The sequence below is a fragment of the Myotis daubentonii genome, chromosome 5 (assembly GCF_963259705.1).
Source record: "Myotis daubentonii chromosome 5, mMyoDau2.1, whole genome shotgun sequence".
Taxonomy (NCBI): domain Eukaryota; kingdom Metazoa; phylum Chordata; class Mammalia; order Chiroptera; family Vespertilionidae; genus Myotis; species Myotis daubentonii.
In genome coordinates this window covers 64,750,493-64,774,804 of record NC_081844.1, presented here as the reverse complement: position 1 = coordinate 64,774,804, position 24,312 = coordinate 64,750,493, and positions in this window count along the sequence as shown.

Genomic DNA, 24,312 nt, shown 5'->3' with positions numbered 1-24,312 from the left:
AAATATAACAGGCTAATTTTTAAGTTGATAATTTTGTATAGCCCGTGAATTATGTTATAAATATCCAAATAGCCCTTGGCAGAAAAAGGTTCTCCACCCCTGATCTAGAATAATGAGCCAATAATTTATTTAAATACTAGAAGCCCAGTGCACGGATTTGTGCACTAGTGGGGTCTCTCGGCCTGGCCTGCGGGATCGGGCCGAAACTGGCTCTCCAACATCCCCCGAAGGGTCCCAGATTGCGAGAGGGCTCGGGCCAGGCTGAGGGACCCCACCGATGCACAATCAGGGATAGGGAGGGATTTGGGAGATAAGCCAGCTGGGGAGGAACCATGGGAGGGCTCCAGGGCATGTCCTGCCCATCTCACTCAGTACCGATCGGCCAGACCCCAGCAGCAAGCTCACCTACCAGTTGGAGCATCTTCTCCCTGGTGGTCAGTGCATGTCATAGCAACTGGTGGACAGGTCAACTGTCTGCCCCCTGGTGGTCAGTGCACGTCATAGTGAGCGGTTGAGCTGCCTTAACATATCATTAGCATATTCACTTTGATTGGTCGAATGGCAGACAAAACGACCGGACACTTAGCATATTAGGCTTCTATTATATAAGATAGATATTTAAATAGCATTGAATAATTAGATCTTGTAACACTGGGGTTCCAGGCCAAAGTTGGTTGTATACAAACATTCTTCAGAGTTGAAAAATAATCGTCCACCCTCCAACCCTTTAGAAATAATCAATTCTTCTCTGGGTTGCCACAATGTCCCTTTTAAACAATGCCACCATTTATCTTCAGACAGCTCTGTGCTTTCCTTTTACTTGCTTATCCTTTGTGGATGTTTGAATCTGTCACTCATAAAAGAGCACAAAATGCTTCATTTATTATTAATAAAATCCCAATCTATGTCACTCACACTTTCCAATATTTTTACATGTAGAAGTCAGTGAGCAAACATTTGCAGAACTACACTGGCCTTTTTAATCATGATGATGTGAAAACAATATTTCAAGTATCACACTATCCTGGTTCATCTAGCTTTGAAATTTTTAAAGATGATAAAATTCCATATTGTATCAGGGGAATATTAGTGTCATTTGGTTTCAGGCAATGTGCAATGCTACAGCAATCCTTATTCTCAGTATGTTTTTCTGAAAGTCAACCCTTTTTCCTGTTATAAATAAACACACCATGGACTTAAAATTGCAAACTACAAAGCTAACTCTCTGTAGCAGATCCATATCAGTCTTTATTCATCAGAAGATGATTTAACGTGGAGATTTCCTCCTTTTTGAAAAGCCTGATGTCAAGAACGCCCATTTCATCAGGTCAGCATTTGTATTAGAAATCGTGTCTTTACTTCCTGCAGCATACAATAATACGATCACACAATTACCCTCCGTGGCTCCTCGGCAAATATGAGATGTGGTTCCGTAGTAGTGCTCGTAGTGGTCTGCACTGTGAATATCCCAGTGCCCTCGAAAAAGCATCTGCAGAATAGCATTATGGGCTTGGGGGTTGAAACTATACACTGTGAGAGACAAAGTTCTCACAGAGGATTAATAATTCCAATTGCTCTATAATGATGTTAATGAGAAATCAGGCCTTCAAAAATGTCATAAGTTTATTGGAAACCTTTATGGTAATTGAAACAGGGAGAGTTATATTTCATTATAACATATTTTGGGCCACCAGAATTATAGTGTACTTCTCTTGAGGGCCATCTCTTTCATTTGCTTTAAGATAGAATAAAAAATATCTTTAATCATAAGAGTACAAGTAAGTAGGCTACTTATATAAAATACATTATGTGTCCCCAAACTATCATTATAAGTACAGGGTCTCCTCAGATTTTAAAGTGGAGGCATATTTAATTATTTACCAGTAGTAGTCTGCACTAGATGTACTCTGCTTCGGCCACCCAGTTTCTAAAATTACTTTTTCCGCTTAGTCTATAAGTAGTCATGCTCATTAAATAAATTTTCTAAATACAGGATGATAATGTCTATATCCCTGAAGATAATGTTTAGATTACCAGGAAATCACAGTTACATACAAATTCAAGGTTTTGTAGTAGGTGAAATCTCCCCTTAATAATAAAGAACAAGCCATAGCCGGTTTGGCTCAGTAGATAGAGCATCGGCCTGTGGACTGAAGGGTCCCAGGTTCGATTCTGATCACGGGCATGTACCTTGGTTGCGGGCACATCCCCAGTAGGGGGTGTGCAGGAGGTGGCTGATCGATGTTTCTCTCTCATCAATGTTTCTAACTCTCTATCCCTCTTCCTTCCTCTCTGTAAAAAATCAATAAAATATATTTTAAAAAATAATAATAAAGAAAAAGTAATTTCTATTGATTCAAGTGTTTATATATAGTATGACAGGAAAATCAACAATAAAAAATGGTGAGTAGAAAACCCCAAACCTCCCACTGAAAAGGGAAAACAATATTTTGTTACTGATACCAAAACTCTTACAATACAATGAAATAATGAATCTAGGTAATGACCTTCAACATTAGGCAAAATGTCAACAGTGAATTTTATCATAATGAATCAGACTGAGATCACCTGAAATCATGTTTGATCCCACTATCAAAATAAAATTAAATGTTACCGGATGGAGGCAAGATAGAGAGTGAATACGATATGGTAAAGAATTTAGATGCTGTTGTTGTGCATGAGGACAGGATGCCTACTGTACCCCTAAAGTCAATAGAAGAATAAATATTTGGAGGGTGAGGTTGACGCATGGGTAACAAAGGAAAAGGGAGAGTTGCCTTCATCCTATGTGATAGTGCAGAGTTCTATAAGTCTCATTGGGAAGCCCCATATCTAATGTAGAACATGAAGCATAGATTAACAGAGGCTGACGAACATTTATAATTGGATGGAACAGAATTCAGCCTTATGAAACTCATAAATGCACCACAATGTTGCAAGGAAAAAGCCAAGAATTCTTGAGCTGCGAGCCTTGTTGGGTCAAGGGGAGAAGGGATAGTTGCCTATAAATGCTTAGAGAAACTAGGAATCAATGAAACCACTGAAAGCTCCCCACCCAAATTTTGTATAATGAAAGTTCAATTTCCACTTAAACAATCTATTTTTAAATTAGTCATTGATTTATCAATAAAGGCACTGTTAATGACTTTTGCCTAATGTTTGCTTAACTCAGATGAAAAATATAAAAGTCTGTGTATGGGAAGAAATCTTTTGCTTAGTATAGGAAAAAAAATCCACAAATATATTAGCAGAAATTAAACAGTACATCAAAGAAGAAGAAGAAGAGAATACATAGGCTTCTGGTATGTTCTTTTATAGCTGTTGCCTTGTCAGCTCTCTTTGCTTCTTAATATCTTTATCTACCACGACTGCCACATTTTCTTCCCTTTTAATTTCCAATGTATTCTCTATTATGTTCAAAACACAAAACTGCAAACTCCAAATCTGAATTTCATAGTCCATAATTTCTTTCATGTTAAAGTTATTCCTCTAAATCAGTTCCCTTGGTGTGTAAAGCCTAAAGCAGCCCTCATATCAGTCCCCCTCAAAATAGAAAACCTTAATTGCAAGTTGGGATTTTCCTTTTTTCTATTTCCTATGAGCAAACAATCACCCTAACAAAAGGCACAAGGTGTGATGTAGCCTTTCTTTTTCTGACTTTTTCCAGAGTTGTCCTTCTGCCCTTCCTTCATACTACACTCTGGTCTTCCTACTCTCAGCTACACTCTTTCAAAAAGTTGCTCCTCTGGTGATGACCCTAGCCTTGCTCTACATCTAGAAAGTATACGTAGTCATTGCTCAGCACTCATCTATTGCCCTGTGGAGCTTTGGATATAACATGATCACTAATAATGCTAATAGTGGTAATATATTGTATGTGCAGAGAAGTCCACACCTAACATATCCTTCTAGCAATATCATGAGTGATGCAGTATGATTAACTAAATTTTATAGATGAAACCGCAACTTAGCATAGACTAACAAATTGTTCAAGGATTTGGTCACAGGTCAGCTTGGCTCTAATCTTCCATGTTTGCAGACCCCCCACTCCTTCCACAAATTCCCCTCCATCCTTACACAGGCTACCTAGGATTAGCTGCTGACTTAAAACAGAACAAATAGCATTATGTGTTCTGAAAGCTAATGAGGCTGAAAATGGACGTGCAGGTAACCAGCCCTAGGTCTGGAAATGGACATCCACAGTCCAGATTCCACTCATCCCTTAGGATGCCATCTGGGCTTGGCCTGCCTTACATGCTCTCACCCATTATTTCTTTATAGTCTGGTGTCATACTCTCCATGGGAAGCTATCACGCCGATACCCAGTGGATTAGGGGCCCAGTATATCAATGAGAATGCCCAGATTAATCAAATTAAATCAATCAGAGTAAGCTTATTCTGCTTTCTTTACAACCAGTTGAGAAAAGTGAACGTTAGCACTGATATCTGTAGTTAAATATTCTATGCATTCTCTTTTCAGTCAATTCCTCATGTAACATCACTGTTCTCTGGTGGCTAGTCCCCGCCGGCCACCTTTGCTAAATGATCCTTTAATGGCATATCATTGGAAATTAAGTCTTTAAACACTACATAAATTGGACAAAGAACATTTTTTAAATTGCAGACAATTTTTGAAGTACAATGAAATGAATAACTTCATTCTAACTTATACTATGATCATACCATCTCATTTCATCAGATATTTTTCTACTTGACACAAAAATACTTTAAAAAGGAAAAAAAAATTAAAATCATGAGAGTAAAAAAAGAGTAAGACAGAAAGAAAAATCACTAAACATAATTTTAACATTACCATATGAACAAGTTTATACCTGAAATTTTATTTTGAATACCTTTCCATCAGTGTTATTGCCTACCCTTTAGAAATATTTTAATGAGTGCATGATTTTCCACCAAGAATAAATTTTACATTTTATTGAACTCTTTCCTTATCCCTTAGTATTCAGGTTGTTGTTAATATTTGTTTGTATTGCTATATATGTATGCAAAATGAATAGCTTTTATTTATAAAACAACATCTGTTTTAGAATCTTATTTCCAATTCAAAAGTAAATAGGTCAATTTAACATTTTAAAGACTTACCACATATTTAAAGATTCTTGATGCTTAAAGACATTATTTTCCCGCTGAATGAATGATATATATATATATTTGATGATCCAGGCCATTCAGCATGAGCTACAAATACAGAAATTATTACTCAAAGTCCTTGGCAGAAAAAGGTGATTAATGTCATGTGCACATTGGAAGACACATTGACATGTCTTGAGACAGCACTTGAGAAAACATGCTGAGATCTTGAGATTCTGACAAAGAGCTGAGATCATGTTCCTCATCCACATTTGTTTTTATATTTACTAAGACAAGTTAGTTACCGTCTTTAAATGTGTCTAATATGTGAAGTGTGAATAATAACGATTCTACCCCTTAGTTGTGTTTTAAATAGTAAATAATGTACTGATCTAAAGGTCATGACAAAATGCCGGGCATATAAGGAGCCCTCGTTAAACGTAAGCGACTTCTAACTTAGCAGAGCCCTGTGACATGGTGCGCAGGAACTTGTGCTCTGGAGACAAGCTGCCTGAATTTGAATTCCAGATCCAGCCTGTACCAGTTGTGTGACCTTCAGCCAGTTATCTGAATTCCTTCTATTGCTTCTGTTTCTTCGGGTGTAAAAGCTGGAATAACTATAGCACTTACTTAAGGGTTATAGTCCATATTACAAAATCCTAAGTGTCTAGGACAGCGGTTCTCAACCTGTGGGTCACGACCCCTTTGGCGGTGGAAACGACCCTTTCACAGGGGCCGCCTAAGACCATCCTGCATATCAGATATTTACATTACAATTCACAACAGTAGCAACATTACACTTATGAAGTAGCAACGAAAATAATTTTATGGTTGGGCACAACACGAGGAACTGTATTTAAAGGGCCAGAAGGTTGAGAACCACTGGAGAATCTGGCTACAGTAAACATTAAATAAATAGCATTTTAAACTAGAATTTACCAGTGGTAACAGCTTTCTACTCTGTTTTTAATTAGTGGTTCTTTTCATTAACAGGAAATAGATTGATTGGCAATAGTCACAAAGAAAACAATTACTTAATTTTTAAAAGATTATTTCCTTTTTATTACAAACTACCCAGGCTAACTGCTCCCAGAAGGGCATAAATGCTGTATATGGATAAAACAAAGACAGAATCATGCACACAGTGGCCAGTACACATCCTACACTCAAAAATATTGCTGAATATGATTTTAGAATCCAATATTAAAATAAAGTCTTAAATAAAAACGTTTATTTCAGAGCATTAAGGAAGACAGAATTTAGTATAATAGAATGCCTTTAAAATAAACTGATAAGTATATTTTTTCATGTTAAATTCATCTTTTCCCCATTTAAATGAGTTATCAAGGTTAAAATAACTCTGACAGTTCCATTTTTAATTTTTTGAGGAAACTCCACACTGTTTTCCACAGTGGATGCACCAGTCTGCATTCCCACCAGCAGTGTACTAGGGTTCCTTTTTCTCTGCACCCTCATCAGCACTTGTTGTTTGTTGATTTATTGATGGCAGCCATTCTGACAGGTCTGAGGTGATATCTCATTGTCATTTTAATTTGTATCTCTCTGATGATTAGTGACTTTGAGCATCTTACAATATGTCTCTTGGCTATCTTCTTTAGGGAAGTGTCTATTTAGGTCCTTTTCCCATTTTTAATTTGGATTGCTTGTCCCAGTGATCCCACTTCTAGGAATATATCCTAAGAAACCTGAAACACCAATCAGAAATAATATATGCACCCCTATGTTCATAGCAGTGCTATTTACAATAGGTAAGATCTGCAAACAGCCTAAGTGTCCATCATTACATGAGTAAATTAGAAAACTGTGGTACATTTACACAATGAAATACTATGCAGCTGTAAAAAAGAAGGATCTCTTACCCTTTGAGACAGCATGGAGGGACCTGGAGAGTATTATGCCAAGTGAAATAAGCCAGTCAGAGAAAGACAAGTATCACATGATCTCACTTATACATGAAATCGAATGAACAAAAACTGATGAACAAAACAGATCCAGAGACATGGAAGCATGCAACAGACTGAAGGGTCTCAAAAGGGAAGGGAAGAGGGGGAGGAAGAGATTAAGGAAATAATTTGTATGCATATATATGTAACCCATGAACATAGACAATAGTATGGTGAAGGCCTGCGGAGGTAGTGGGATCAAGGTGGAAGAGATCAAAGGGGGGAAGAAAGGGGACATCTATAATACTTTCAACAATAAAGATATATTTTAAAAATAGCTCTGTGATTTTTAGAAACACACACAATATGTATAATTTAAAATTTATTTCTAAATGTAAAAAAAATGACATTTTAAAAATATTTTTTATTTTATTTCAGAGAGGAAGGGAGAGGGAGAGAGAGGTAGAAACATCAATGATGAGAGAGAATCGCCGATTGGCTGCCTTCTGCATGCTCCACACTGGGGATCAAGCACACAACCCAGGCATGTGTCCTGACTGGGAATCAAACCATGACCTCCTGGTTCATAGATCGACGCTCAACTACTGAGCTATGTTGACTGGGCAACTTTTCTATTTCATTAAAATCTCTCCAAGCATTCATAAAATGCCAAGACCCTTATTCATTTATTTATTTGTTATTTATTTTGGAGACCTGGACCTTCTCCAAGCAAACTAAGAACATCATATAGTTTTTTATTATAATTTTTTATTATAGAATTCCAAAAATACTATCAATTTTATGTAGAGTTCTTGTTATTATATAACTCCAAATAAAATCTCAATTGCACATCTTTAAAAATAATTTTTATAACAAATTATCAATCTCCAGATTATGAAAGGTACCTTAAGAGTAGGAAACCATACTGAAGTCAATTACCCATGATCAATGAAATTAATAATTTAGATAAGCCATTCTTTTTCAGCACCCTCAGTTTCGGTTTAAAATACATCAATTCCAAAATGTCTATGTTTTTAATAATTTGAACTTTTCCCACATACCTCTTTTGCAACAATAAACTTTATAGCCATTTTCCTAATTCAAGTCCTCAATTTGGCCCAATTGACCACTTGCTAGTGGTGAAAGTTTAGTTTTCTTTATGTGTTAGGGACTCTTGCCCGCTTAGAATGCCACAGGAATTGGAGAGTTTATGCATTGCCAGAACACAGGGATAGACCTACACCTGTTTCATTGTGATGCTATACATGCTGCTCCTTCTGCAACACAGAAATGTTGCCCAGCTGACATGGCTCAATGGTTGGATCATCGATCAATGGAGTCCCTTTCCTTCTGGGGTCCACAGATGCTCTGAATGGGCTCAGAGACGCCCACACAGCAGCCTCCCCACAGAGGGGAGACTTCCCCACAGATTCTCCCATTCATTTTTCTGTCTCTCATGTGCAGAGACATCCTACAGGCACATCACCACATCAGGGTAAGCTGGATGTTGGTTTGCTTCTCTTAAAAAAATCCTAAAACCCTTTCAGTCTCAGGCTCAGTAAACTCTCCCTGTCATCATCTTGCATTAGCCCTCTCCAAACCCCCTTTCTTCAGGACCCAACACTATCTTTATCTTCTAAACCCGACACATGGGACAGATTGCCTCTGAAATGCTTTTTGGCATCTCATGTGTTGCCCTGAAACATGACAGGTGTTAAAGTCTGCCTGAGGAAAGTGAGCCCCAAATCAGAATAGAATAGACTGTGGAAGTGAAAATAATTCTCCATTCTGCAAGTCTCCTACAACAGTAAGGACACCATGAAAACTGTTAACTCTATAAACTATCTTGCCATCTATCTTTTATTTGTATTGAATCATGTTGTACTTTAAAAAGAATAATATTGTTAACAGTACAGATAGTATGGCAGAACTGTTTCAATATACTGGAGAGAAATAAAAAACACATATTGTATCTGGATTGACTTGTAAGGACAGTTTTCTTAATCAATGTTGCTTTCAACAGATAGATATAGATAATTCAGAGATGAAAGAAAGAGCTTTCAGCTCCCAAGTATTTTCTTATCTAGTTTCTGCTGTGGGAAATTGTGTCAGTTCTTGAAATTGTTTAAGTCTGGAATATAACCATTATCATGGTGAAATAGGTGGAGTTTTTTTTGTTTGTTTGGCCAGTAATTAATAGATAGAAACATTTCTCCTCTACCTTTTTTGAAAAGTGAGAGCCTTGGTACAAAAGGTAGTTTGCACAGATTTGTATTTGAATGCGGGTAGGCATCAAAAAAAAAAATCTGCCAAGAAAGTTTCTCCTCTCAAGATTTATAAAGGAACATGAACTGCCTCAGAATGTATAAGAACTATGTCTTACTGTCTAAAGATATTATGCACACTATGTGAGTGTTTTTCTACCAAAAGATCACCATCCAAATCATATTCAAAATTTCTGACTTCAATGAATCCTTGCTTCATCAATACTGTAGATTCAGTTGTCCTGTTTTCATTCTGAAAATGGTATAATTCTAGCAAAGTGAAAAGAGCAGTTTTAACTGCCAACATTATCTCTGTGTCCTAAGAAGGCCATCCTGTAAGTTTCTGGTGAATGTACTGATGGAGAAATTAAATGCAGATTACTTTATATCTTAGTCATCATATTTCTAGGTTTATAATTCCTTAATTTTTCCACTGGAGTTTTGGTTTCAGTTTTAAGTGAGAGACTGCCTTTGTTCAGAGAAATCAGCACTGAGGAGCCCTGAGAATCACAGGCTCTGACATCCAGGGAAGATGTGAGAAAATTAAAGACTCTAACGTGTGGTAATAACTTGCAGCCAAGTGCACTCAGCACACTTAATAAGTTTAAGGTCAATTCCAAGAGTGAGGATAAGACTGAGATGATCATATATTAAATTCAAAAACATAAAATGGTGATATTATTTTTGCACTCATTAAAAATGCATCAAGATGCCTTCGGAATAAAAACTAACAATCAGTAACTTCTGTATTTCAAACAAAGATCTATATTCAATTTGCTTTTCTCAGTATGATCTTGCCTTTGAAATTAAGCATGAGCAGTTACATTTCTTAGTGATGAATCCAAGACAGCAATCCAGTTCCTTCCCCTAAATACCATCTAAAAAACTGGCTAGGCTGAAAAATGGGTAAAAGCCTCTATGGCCGCAGGGCTCTGCAACCCAGACCCAAGCATATTATTCTTGCTTTAGAGACTCCTCTTTAGCCATGGATGACCAATGCTCAGCCACCACGGAGTCATCGTGGTTGTCTTAGGAACGGCTTCTCCACAGGCATACTCCTTTGCATTCATGCAGCCTCCTGGCTCTTGTGCATAAGCACTGCATGTGGAAGTGTCACCACAGACAAAGACTTGAACTGGTGAAGATGAGCTCAGCCACAAATTAGCTCTATAGCAGCCTCCCTGGGACTGGGTTCCTCAGCTATAAAATGAGCAGGTTGAAGAAAGATGGGCAGTTCCCCAAATCAGCTACACTTCAGTATTACTTGAAAAGCTTCACAAAAAACATAAATTCCTGGCCTTATCCTATATTATCATATAAATCACCTGACCACGGGACACAGAAATGTGTATTTTCTAGGAGCTCTAGACATAAGCTTTGGATCTACATTTGGAAACCAGGAAACTAGATGAAGCCTAAAGTCTCTTTCATTTCAAAAAGACTGAGTTCAAAAACACCAAAGAAATAAGCTATACACTCCTAAATTCATACATCTTTATATATTTTATCACTGGCTTTTGCCAGATGCTATTCAATGTATAATACTGGTTGGTTTATGTATAGTATTTTATTTAACTAATTCTAGCACCCTGTGGGACCATGTTATTTCATTTGACAGATCACAAAACCATGGCCAACTTAGCCAGATACATATGACTAAGATGGTATGGCCAGTATTTAATTCTAGAACAGCCTTAGAAAATACAGGAATGAATTAGAGCAGTAGGAAATGAGGTCACAGTTGTGTATGTGTATGGCTTTGTTTCTGTTTTATCAGGCATTTTTGTTTTGTTTTGTTTGAGAATAGGAAATAATATGCTAAGGTTGATTAATCCAGTATATTTATTCCCAGTGGCACACCTATTATCTGCCCCTTAAATGAGTTCCCCAGAATCTATACTTGCCAAGGTCATTAAAATAACAAAACATTTTAAAATTATTATCAAGGAGACAGAGAAAGCACCACTACAGAAAGAAAAAACAACACTGGAAATATCAGAAATTATAAAAGGAGATGAGCAACATTGAATATCAAAAGAAACTACCACAGAGATAACAAAAAGAGTAACGTTGAATATTTCATAGTGAATGGTAGTGATGGAATTGCCAACATCAATACTGAATTCCATCCATCCTTCTGCCTCATCTTGCAAAACTTCCCCGAGGTTTTTAGGCTTTGCAACTTTGTTTCCCAGAGCTGTCCAGGAGTCATTTTTATTTGGATATTACTCTTATCATGTCAATATCGTATGGAAAGAGGAGATGTATACAAACAAACTCAGTTGGTCACTTTGGACAGAACGCCAAAAAAAAAAAACTTTATGGTGTGTCTATAATTTAAATATAAAAATATTTAAATATTTAAATCTTCAGAGCCATCTTTTTAAATTGAATTGTTGGTATTTATTAAAATGCGATTTACCATTGGGGAAAAAGGAGACATATGTAAAACTTTAGACAATTAAAAAAAATTTGATTTACCATATTTATCCCTTCAGATTTTCGAATAACTTTAAGCCAATAATTTCACTTTCATGTTACTTACTTTCACAACACTGGCTAACAGAGGGACAGTGGGATCCACGAACAAAAGTGGAAACAGATTTTTAGCCCAAATTGAGTCATCTCTTATATTAAATTTATGGTTCTTTAAGTTATTTTGACACTTTTATGAGGACAGCATTTTTATGTTAGCTAAATATACCAATAAACATGGTGCAAAAATCTCCTTCCACAAATGTTAAAAATTTATTTTCTGATATTACTAAATGTTCACTAATATTAAATACAAGGAAGATTAAGTGTTTAATTATATAGCAAGGAGAACCTGGATTCTTGGTTCATCTGAAAAATACAGTAAAATATGTTTTCCCAAAATACTGTGGTTTTCTCAAAATAGTTTTAATAACTGAATTATGAGAAAAGCACCTCAGTGATCCTGTCTTCAGTCTCTTCCTGGTTGTCCGCCAATCTGTGTCTTTATTATTTGTCTGCTCAAAACAAATGCAACTCAGGTTGAAAATTCATCAGTGAGTCCAAACTTTCACAAAGACAAAAGTCCAAGTTTGTAATTTGGAAGTTCGGGTGATGCAGTATGCCTCTGTAAATGCCATTTTCTGTGTTTAGATTGTTCTGTCTATTACCTCATACCATGGCAGGAAAGGACTGTTCAAGCTCATATTGCCTTAAAGTTCAAATCATTATGACATCAGCAACAAGAATGGGATGACTAGTACTCTATCAACAACCTGGGATAAAAGGAAATATTGTGCCTTGCAATGAAGAGCTGGAATGAGAGGGAGACAGAGCCAGTATGCTAACCCTAGACTCTATCTCTAGACTTTTATGTATGTGAGAAAAAATTTAAAATCTTTCTCATGTAAACCCCTGATAATCTGGGACATCTGTTACCTGCAACTGAATTTAATAGAATTTATTCCTCAATTCCAAATAATTGCACTGATTTACTCCTATTACCATTTTCTCATTTGCTTATTGCAATGTATGGCCTTGTAGTGCAATAATTTGTTTATATACCATTTTGTCTAGTCTATGTGCTCAAAATATTATGAAAAGTTTAAATACATTTTAATAATTAATATTTTATTTACTTAGTGTTTCATTTATTTAAATATATTCTTTCATTCACTTAAGCATTTATTGAATGCTAAACACTACAATAAGTACAAAGAATGAAGAGATAAATATTACACAGTGTACCTTTTTTATAATTGTCTAGCACAATCCCTTATAAAGGGTGCTAAGAAAGCTTTATTGCATAAATAAATCATATTCACACCTCAAAGAACTATGATGTTGGTTAGTGTAACTTATTTACATTATACCAGAGATTATTCAACTCAGTTGGTGGAACACTTTGAAAAGCATCTGTTACCTGAAACTGAACTTAATATAAAGATTCACTCCTCAAATCCAAATTATTACATTGATTTTACTCTTATTGACATTTTCTCATTCACTTATTATAATGTATCGCCTTGTGCTGAAATTAGCCAATAAACCAACTCAAAATTAGAGAATGAAAACAAGCGAGCCATTTGCAGTATTGTTCCAATCTGGTTAAAAATATTATGCAAATATCTGGTAAATGTAATTATAACTGCCATGATATGTTTTCAAAACAAGACAGAATAAAGTATTTATATAAAGTTTAAATTGATATATTACCATTCTGACTTAAATTTTAATTTCAAGGAAAGAAGTCTTAAATGACAGTCTGATAAAAATGTTAAAAGTTATTACCAAACACTGCCAAGACGCAATTAAATAGTTAAGACAAAATTTTCCCCAATCTTTTCTATGGAGAAGCTTTTACAAAATGCTCACCTTAGAATATGTCCCTTATCAACAACACTTTGCTACATTTTTCAAAAAAGGTATAGCCCCATTCAACAAACTTACATTGCTGCTCTAGCATAGGCTGACACCTATGAGAAAGCAGTTTGAGTAAAAAAGATACTGGTGTGATTTGATGGGTCTCAGCAAGACTGCTTCTAAATATATCTGACTTAAAGATCAGCTAACAAAGTATTTTATGATTAAAATGTAAATTTAAAAGTATCACTATATATAATCATGATTAAGTTGTTAATTAGTGGAATGCAAATTTACAACCTTACAGTTAGGCATGAATACTTTTTATTTACATATATTTAAATCTAGGTAAACTGGAGGTAAGAAGATACAACTAGTTTACTGAAGTAGGAATATTTTGAGCAGCTGCTTGCTCTTTTGAGCAAGAGCATGCTGGGTAACTGGATAAGAGAGTTTCATGAGCGAAAAAAGAACTCTTTAGATGAGGAAAAAGAAAAGAGAAAATGAGGGGAGGGGATGGAATGGGAGGAGAGGAGGGGAGAGGAAGGAGAGGAGGAGTGGGGAGGAAGGAGAGGAGAAAAAAAAAAATTCAGGCTACCCAGCAACAAAGATGCAAATTTACATCTTTGTGAATTTGGTGGGGCTCGCATTAGTTTTCTCCTTTGCATTCTTTGCTCTTTAGAGAGCTATTTTTCATTTAGAAAATTTGATTAAATAAGAATATTATTAATACTATACACAGAATTATACATTTTACAAAAAACATTTATTTACATCATTGGTACATCATTTGATTCTCTTTACAAACTACACAAGTCCATTTACAATCTTGAAGTAAACACCAAGGTTAATGATTTAACCTCCAATTTATATAAACAAATTAAAAAGATTTTAATAAACACTGATCACATACTATATAATTATTGACTCCCTAAACATTATTATTAAGACCATATTATCATATCCATTTTACAAATGAAGTTTACTATTAAATGCAATTTAGGAACACTCTGAAACACATAGTTTTCTAATGTTCATGATTAGTCCAAAGTGTCACAATAATGCAGATGTTTGAGAAGAGGTTTATGGGATAAAGTAGTTATAAGGGCAAATATGTAAAGTATCAGGTAAAATGAGTTAATGAAGTGAGAATGTTCATTTTTAAGGGTTGAAAAGGAATGAAAAGAAAGACACTTTCGTAAAGCAGAGGGGGTGAGATAAGGAGTGGGATGAAATGTGAGAAGAAGTGTAGGAGGGAAAAAGTAGAGAATATTTTAAAAATAAAAAATTGTTTGAACTTACTGTAAAGGCAGGGAGGAGTGCAATATGAGTGTGAAATTTTATATACTGCAAACAGTTTATTTATCCACCAGGTACCGCCCTGATAGTAGGAGAACTGAAATTCTCAGCTTTCTTTACAAAAATTAAAGTTTTTAAAAGTATATAACTGTAGATTATAGCTACGTGAGAAAATTCAGCTAACCATGTTGGAAGCCCCAGTAGAGGCTGCAGCCCATTTTCTAACATCACTTACTAAGGGGCAGGTACCTTCATCACTATTTCATTTGAAGACCTTTCAATCCCCACTGTAAGTCAGCTGATTCTTCCCACAGATTTACTAAACTATAACTGGCAAAGTAACATTGTGTAAGTTTAAGGTACAACCTGTTGATTTGTGTGTGCATGTGTAAATATGTGTACACACACACACACACACACACACACACACACACTAGGGGCCCAGTGCATGAAATTAGTGCACCTGGGAGGGGCCCCTCAGCCTGGTCTGTGCCCTCTGCAGTCTGGGAGCCCTTGGGGGATGTCTGACTGATGGCTTAAGAACGAGTGGGCCTAAGCCATCAGTCAGACACCCTTAGCGCTGCCGTGGAGGCAGGAGAGGCTCCTGCCACCATCGCTGCGCTTGCCAGCCAAGAGACTGGCTTCTGGCTGAGCAGCACTACCCCTCTGAGAGCACACTGACCACCAGGGGGCAGTTCCTGTGCTGAGCGTCTGTCCCCTGGTGGTCAGTGCACAACATAGCGACTGGTTGTTCTGCCATTCGATTTGCATATTAGCCTTTTATTATATAGGAAATATATGGCAATATGATTGCCACCACAGTGCTAGCTAACACCTCCAACATCTTCATGACATCACATAATTAGCATCTCTGTTTTGTGGTGAGAACATTCAGGATTTACTCTCTGATGTCCATCCATCCATCAGAAATGTAAATTGACTCTCCTCATAAATAAAGAACATGGTGGAACAGAACTTTTCATACTATACTAGAGGCCCGGTGCACAAAAATTTGTTCACTGGGGGGAGGGGGGTCCCTCAGCCTGGTCTGTGCCCTCTCGCAGTCTGAGACCCCTCAGGAGATAACGACCTGCTGGCTTAGGCCTGCTCCCGGGTGGCAGAGGGCAGGCCCAATCCCTAGGTGCAGCCCCTGGTCGGGCTCAGAGCAGGGCTGATTGGGGAGTTGGGGCGCCGCACCCTGACACACACAGAGCAGGGCCGATCAGGGGGTTGGGGAGCTCCCCCCTATCAGGCACAGAGCAGGGCTGATCAGGGGGTTGGGGCACCGTACCCTGTCACAAACAGAGCAGGGTGGATAGCGAAGTTGTGGCCCCGCCCCCTGTCACACACAGAGTCGCAGGGCGATCAGGGGGTTTGGGCGCTACCACCTGTCACGCTGATCCCGGTGCTGGGAGGCCTCACGGCTCTGCTGATCCTGGTGCTGGGAGGCATATTACCCTTTTTCTATATAGGGTAGAGGCCTGGTACACGGGTGGGTGCCAGTTGGTTTGCCCTGAAGGGTGTCCTGGATCAGGGTCGGGGTCCCCACTGTGGTGCCTGGCCAGCCTGGGTGAGGGCATGATGGCTGTTTGCAGCTGGTCACACACCCTTCAGGATGGGGGTCCCTACTGGGGTGCCTGGCCAGTCTGGGTGAGGGGCTGAGGGCTGTTTTCAGGCTGGCAGTAGACTGAAGCTCCCAACCGCTCCTTTTTTTCTCTTTTCTTTTTTTTATTCTGGGCTAGCTTTAGCTTTGAGGCTTGGCTCCAGCTCTTAGGCCTCTGCTGCTGAAAGTAGGTTTCTGGCCTTTGCTAACAATGCTGCGATCCTGCTGGCTGAAGCCCGGCGGACTAAAGCAGGTTTCTGGGGTTTTGTTTAGCTTTTATATTTGTTACATAGTTGCTTAGAGTTGCAGCTCAGAGGCCTGCAGTGGCAGGCGGGGAACGTTGGAGTCCTCCGTCACTGAAGCAAGCAAGCCTCATGTTAGTTTCAAGCTGCCTGGCTGCCGGCCACCATCTTGGCTGGCAGTTAATTTGCATATTGCCCTGGTTAGCCAATGGGAAGGGTAGCGGTTGTACGCCAATTACCATGTTTCTCTTTTATTAGATAGGATACCAAAATGCAATGGCACTAAAATCTCTATTCTGAAATTTGGATATGCTTGGACTAGTAGGTAATTAAGAGAATTATTACTTTTTTTGCTACTGTATAAATGGTATTCTTTTTATACAGGAAATCTCTGTAATTAGAGTGATGTATACTTAAATATTTAGGAATAAATTATCACGTTGTCTATAATTAAGTTAAAGTACTTCAGCAAAAATAAAATGCTTTAAACTATTTGTCAAATGTACATAGTTGTTTACCAAGGTGAAAGTTATATACCTGTTCACTATATGATTCTCTCTATTCAAAATATTTCATAATATAAATTAAAAAAACCATTCTTAGGAAACCATAAAACTTGATCAACTGAGAGTAAAATATCTGTGGTGGCAAGAACATTCTTCCTCCCCGGAGCTGTTTTAACATCTTGGTAGATCAGTTCCTGATTGATACTCCTTTTGTTCTTTAATTGTAGCAAGATGAATTTTCTAGTCCAGATACTTGAATTATCTCCTCTGAATGATCACTTTACTATTTCTTCTCTATGTCTGTCATAACCATCTACTCCCCATATACATATCTGATAACAGTTATCATTATAGTATTATTGCACTTTTGAGGAGGGGTTAATTATACCTACACACTTCTATAATTATGGTAGGTTTAATAAAAAAAATATTTGAACTTTTATTGCCTCAAGCATTGTGGAAGGAATAAAAAGAATTAAATTAGTCTTAAATTTTAAGAACCATATCCTATACTTGGAAGAAAAAGAAAATGCATATACACACTTAGAAACTTAACTAATGATTCAACAATATGCATAAATATATCAGATAATATCTTTAAGTAACCTTTTAACTATTATAATAAAACTAGAGGCCCATTGCATGAAGAGATTCATGCAATAGGCCTTCCCTTCCCCTGGCTTCCAGCACCGGTTTTCCTCTGGCCCCCAGGAACCAGGCCTTTGCTCTGGCCGGAGCCTTCAGTCTTCTGCTCCACCACTTTGCGCCTACATATGCAAATTAATCGGCAGCTTTGTTGGGTTAATTTGCATACTCTCCTGATTGGCTGGTGAGTGTAGCAGAGAGACAGTCAATTTACATGTTTGTCTATTATTAGGTAAGATAGGTAACATAATAATTACAGAGAGATTTGGTGTTGGGCATATAGTCTTTAAATCATTGGTATCAGTACTTACCACAATACATGGAGAAAGACATATTTGGGGAATTTTTCAAGGAATTCCCATTCAATTTAAGTCTATCATAAAATAACTAGAGGCCCAGTGCATGAAATTCGTGCATGATGGCGGGTGGGGGGCGGGGGCGGAGACAGTCCCTTAGCCCGGCCTACACCCTTTCCAATATGGGGCCCCTTGGGGGATGTCTGACTGCCAGTTTTAGGCCCAATCCCACGGCAGTTGGACATCTCTCTCGCAATCTGGGACCACTGACTCCTAACCAATCACCTGCCTGCCTGCCTGCCTGGTCGCCCCTAACCACTCTGCCTGCCGGCCTGATAGCCCCCAACTGCCCACCCTGCCGGCCTGATCACCAAAACTGCCCCCCCTGCCAGCCTGATCACCCCCACTGCCCTCTCCTGCTGGCCTGATCAGCCCCAACTTCCCCCCGCTGGCCTGATCGCCCCCACTGTCCCCCCTTGCCAGCCTGATTGGTCCCAACTGCCTTCCCCTGCAGGCCTGATTGCCCCCAACTGCCCACCCTGCCGGCCTGATCACCAAAACTGCCCCCCCTGCCAGCCTGATCACCCCCACTGCCCTCTCCTGCTGGCCTGATCAGCCCCAACTTCCCCCCCGCTGGCCTGATCGCCCCCACTGTCCCCCCTTGCCAGCCTGATTGGTCCCAACTGCCTTCCCCTGCAGGCCTGATTGCCCCCAACTGCCCACCCCTGGTGGCCTGATCGGCCCCAACTGACCCCCCCCCCAAGTCTGATCACCCCCAACTGCCCCCTGCCAGCCTGCTCAACCCCAACTGCCCCTACCAGCCGGCCTGATTGGCCCCACCTGCCTTCCCCCGCCCCCCGCCGCTTCCCAGGCCAGGGATACAAACAAGCAGCATCACGTCCATGACCTGGAACGCATGCAGGCAGCATCATGTCAGCACTGGGTGGGGACGCATACAGGCAGTGTCACGTCCCAGGCCAGGGACACACACAGGCAACATCACATCAGCACTGGGTGAGGATGCACGCAGGTAGCGTCATGTCAGTGTTGGGCAGGGACGCACACAGGCAGTGTCATGTTAGCGCTGGGCAGGCCTCTGTGCACCTCCGCTGGGGGTGGCCCCCAGGCCAGGCCGTGAGGAAGTCCTACACGTGTCTGCGCTGGGGGCTGCTCCTGGGCTGGGCTGTGTGGAGGCCCTCCTGGTGATGGATTGTGACGGTGTGACACAAATCCCTGACACTGCAAGTCCCTGCCCACCCACGCCTGCTGCACATGCAACCTGCTGATAGGTCATTACGTGTGAGGGCATCCCAAACCAATTTGCAGATTGCCCTATTATTAGTATAGAAAGAAAAGTAGCACCACTGTAAGAAAAAATGTGTACAAAAACTCACAGATTCCAGCTGACTCTTCCTTTGAAAACAAATAGCTATGTGTTTTGAATAGCAAAAATCAGTTTAAAAAAAAAAGTATTTACTTTCTTTATAAGCCAATAATAAGAGTAAAAATAACAAAGTAATTCATACTCAGCAGCCAGAATCAAGAGGCAGGAAAAAAGAAAAAGAAAAACCTCATTAAAAAAAAAATCAATTAGTACTCTGAATTCCTAACAAACAAATTCAATGAAATAGAAATTAACCCACTGCAAAAAAGAAACTTCACTTGGTCCACATTCTCTAATAATGACTTTCAACGTATACTAATATCTTTACATCAATTTTTCTCTTTTCAGCTCTTTTTGTTCTCAATGCAAAGTGACTTCTTTTCCTTTTTAAGATTTAGTATGTCAACCACAGCCTGCTCCATTATACAAAGATGCCTGGATACTTGAAAGACTTTGATACATCTGTGCTATTCCCTGTGTGCTGATATATGTCTACTTGTAACAGAGAAAAGAAACTTCAAGGATGAGCTCTACTCATTTCCGTAATTGGTATTCTAGCCTGCTAGTTCAGATGGATTATTGTTAGTGAGATAGGCAGCTAACATTAATGTCAAATTAACATAAACTATAAGGATGATAGTATGTTGAAATTTGCATAATTTTCATCAGAATCTAAAGGCTTTTGAAATTGATTCTCAAGGACTAATAAAGACATATTAGTTTACTTACTGTAACATTTTTGGGATGTTATTTAAAATGTCACATTCTAATTTTAAGTCAGTGATCTGCAACTTAAGATAAAGGATAATGGACGTTATATGAAATTTAGACACACAGTAAGTAATTTATGTGAAAATATGAACCCTCAAAGTTATTAATCAGCCTATGGACAAAGGAGCACCATTTCTTTGATTTTTTTTATATAGATTGCTACTCAAATCTAACCCCTTATTAATTACATTCTAGGAATTCATTGTGTATATTCTTAGGTCCCTCAATGTAGTCTGTTCAGTGATTCAAAGTCAAATGTTAATGATTTTGTTCCAGAGTCTTCGTAGCAGCAATATTAGTGGACCAAAATTTACAGCCACGCATAGAGATATATTTAACATAAAGCAATGAGTTGGAACACAAAGTACTTTAATTAATATATAAATGCCAAAGGTTATTCTTTCACAAATATCAACCAACCAGAAAAACTCTTCAGTCACCTAATAAAAAAAAAAAAAAGAAAGAAAAAGTGGAAAATATAAAATAACAGAGAAATGATCATAGAAACAGAAAATTTAAGAATCAAGTGAAATAAATTTGCTTTGAAATATGCAAATAATCTGCAAATTTGTTCAAAATAGATAATTTGTAGGAAAATATAATTTCCCTAAACTGACCTGAGAGAAAAAATGATCTACACATAATGATTTCCATAAAGAATGTCACCCCAAAACAGTAAGATAATAACAAAAACTAAATAAAACAAGCTGAATCAAAGCCTTAGGGGATGAGGGAATTTTCTGGAGGTAATTTTAGTAAATTTCTAAAAAGCAGCTAACTGAAATTTTAGGAAAATATTCCCAGGGAGACCTTCCAAATTCATACTATAAATTGAATATATATTAATACTAATACATGACAATAATTTTACAGAATACATAAAATCAACAAAATATCACTTGTAAATGTTGATCTAAATTCATAACAAAATACTTTAGCAATATATTTAAAAATAAATGGAACATGACTTAATGGAGTGTTTATTCCAGGAATCCAAGCATGTTTTCAATATTGTTAAATTGATTAATATAATTTATCAAATCAATACTATTATAAAATATCATATGATTTTTGTAGATAATTAAAAGTATTTGTCTAAATTGAATAGTTTTTAAATAAAATTTAAAAAAATAAAAAATGAATATTTTTTAAGATGGTAAAAGATATCTATTGTAACCTCAATTCCCCTCTTATTAGGCTGTGTTTCATACTTGAGTTCCAATCAAAACAATTAGAGGTGGTCAAGTAAATTGCACAAAGTACAAAAAAGTAGGAAAAAACAAGGAAAACAGAATTATCTATTTTATGTAGATGATATGACTACATATTTATAAAATGCAAGGGAATCAACTAAAATCAATTCTCAACAATAAAATAAATCAATAATGTTTTAAACAATCAAATGTAAAAACAATTCAAAATTATTATTGGCCTTTATAAGTTAATTATTTTAGAATTTCTAACTATGTAAAAGATCCTACTTACAATAGCAAAAAAAATTAAGTAAACCTATGAGTTATATTAAATAAGAAATAACCTAAAATCTATATATTTTTTAAAAACTGCAGAAGGCAACAAATAATGCTCTAACAAATTCAAAATTATCCCATGCTCTTGGGTGTTATTAAAATTTTAATTCTTTGCAAGTGAAGTCATTAATTAAATACCATTTTTTAAGTAGGGGAAGTTTTATAAAATTTACATGGAAAATGAACAAATAAGTACAAGGAGAAAACTAAATGGAAGAAGTGCACAGAATGAACACTAGCCCTGCCAGATATTAAACATATTACCAAATAGAGCAATGGAAAAGGAAGAATTTCACATAGAGCAAAGTTAAGTGGACAAGGGAGACATTCCCAAGCTACAGAACCAAGGCCAAGTAAAGGAACACTAACCACCCCCAGAATAGCAATTATAGCAAAATCTGGCTTTCAGAATTGACAAAGACTGCTATGTACCTACCACTCTTCCTCTTTTTAAATGGGAGGGTCCATACAGGATATCTATCTGTGTCATCACTATACACTGGGTGTTGGGAGGGGAAGATAACTTCTTTCTTTAGTTTTTCAGATTAAGAGGAACTATAAACAAGCATCAACCTCCCGACCTAATGTCGATCATGAGATCTATGTGGACTCTGAGTGTGATGATGTGATGCAATGAGAATTTGCTGATTTTGAAGAAGTGAGCATATTTTGCAAATGAGATGAATGTGAATATTCAGGCCAGGGAGTAGACTGTAGTAGTTGATTCCAATTTTTGATTCTTCCATGTACCCATGCCCTTTGCAACTTGACTCTGCAGTTCTGCCAAAAAGTGGTAGTTTACTAACCTACACTTTGAATCTCAGTTGACTTGACACATGCCTTTGCCAAGGTAATGTGGTAGAAGTGATGATATGCCAGTGCCAAGCCTATACCATAAAATGCATCACACATATCCACTCTCTTTCTTTGTCATGTCTTTCCCCAAGAATATGTGTTTGCACACTCACTTTTTTGGTGGGTGTCATACATATATAATCCAGGCCATTGTTCCAGCCGAGGCCCTAGACGTGGAAAAGTACACTGGCAGGTGACTGGCAGCTTGCTGCAGGGACATAAGGAAGCCTTGTGGAGATCAACTGAGACTAGCAGAACCAGGCAGCTGACCCATAGACTGGTGCACAAAAACAAACATTGATTGTTGTTTGCCTCTAAAGTTTTGTGGCAGTTACTCAGCATTATTATGTAATAAATAATTAATACAAGATGTTTCTATTGAAGGCGTTCAGTGATGAGAATAGGTATTCAGGCTCTGTGGTCACACAGAACTTGTTTAAATCCTTATTCTCCCAAAGAGTTCTTTAAAATGTTGGAAAGCTACCAAACTTCTTTAAACCCAAATTTTCTTGCCATGGAATTGAGGATAGCTGACAGCAATAGCATCTACCTAATGAGAATTGTTTTGACACTTAAAAGTGATAATACTTCAAACTGCACTGCGGAGTAGGTGGCACATAGTGAGTGCTAAATTAATTCTAGTTATTGTACTTACTTTTCTATTATTTTGAAATAATTTATAAACTTTCTGTATAATCACCAAATAATTTAAATCTGAATTTAAATTTAACATTAAAAATTATGTGAAATAAACAACAGGGCAGAATTATGTTTATAATTTATTATTTAAAAAACACTTAAATTAAGAAACAGGCTCCATAAAATACTGTAATTTCTGCAAGGGCAAAGATGAAGTTGCATTCAACTGTTTTATTTCCATCACTCAGCATATTTGCTGCCAGATTGTGGGCGCTTACTAAATATTTGTTGGATTGAAATTGTGCATAACAGCATGGACTTCCGTTTTTGCTGCCACCACATTGAAGGTTGAATATATAATTAATGTTAGCTAAAAATTAATTCTAATTAAATAACCACATTATCTTACACATAATGGCCACTCACTAAGCATTCATTGAACTGACTATGAAAGCAAATAGAAAAACATGCAATGGTCATGGAAATTAGATAATTAGCTTTTGAGAGGTGAACAGGGCAATATGAATTATTCAACATGGTTTCTGTATTTCTAAATAATTGCTAATAAGTGATTTGTCAAATGTAAGCAAGAAAAAAACCATAAACATATAAGTAAACATCACCACTAATAATCTCAATTTTAAATTATTTAACAGACACAAATATATGCTTAATTATGTTAATATCTACTTTTTTTCAGGAAAAAATCAAAAATTTATTGAGTACCTTTTTTTTTTATTGCCAGGCATTATGGTATTATAGACTATGATAAAGAAAGAAAATGAGTGAGAAACAGTCATGTTATTTAAAGGAATTATAACATAAACAAATGAATATTCAAATAATTATAATTCCAAAAAATAGATGCTATATTATATTACCAAATTATATTGGAGTGTACTATATAGAATGACTGCCAAAGAGTGAAAGGGCAAACAAAGAGTTTCTT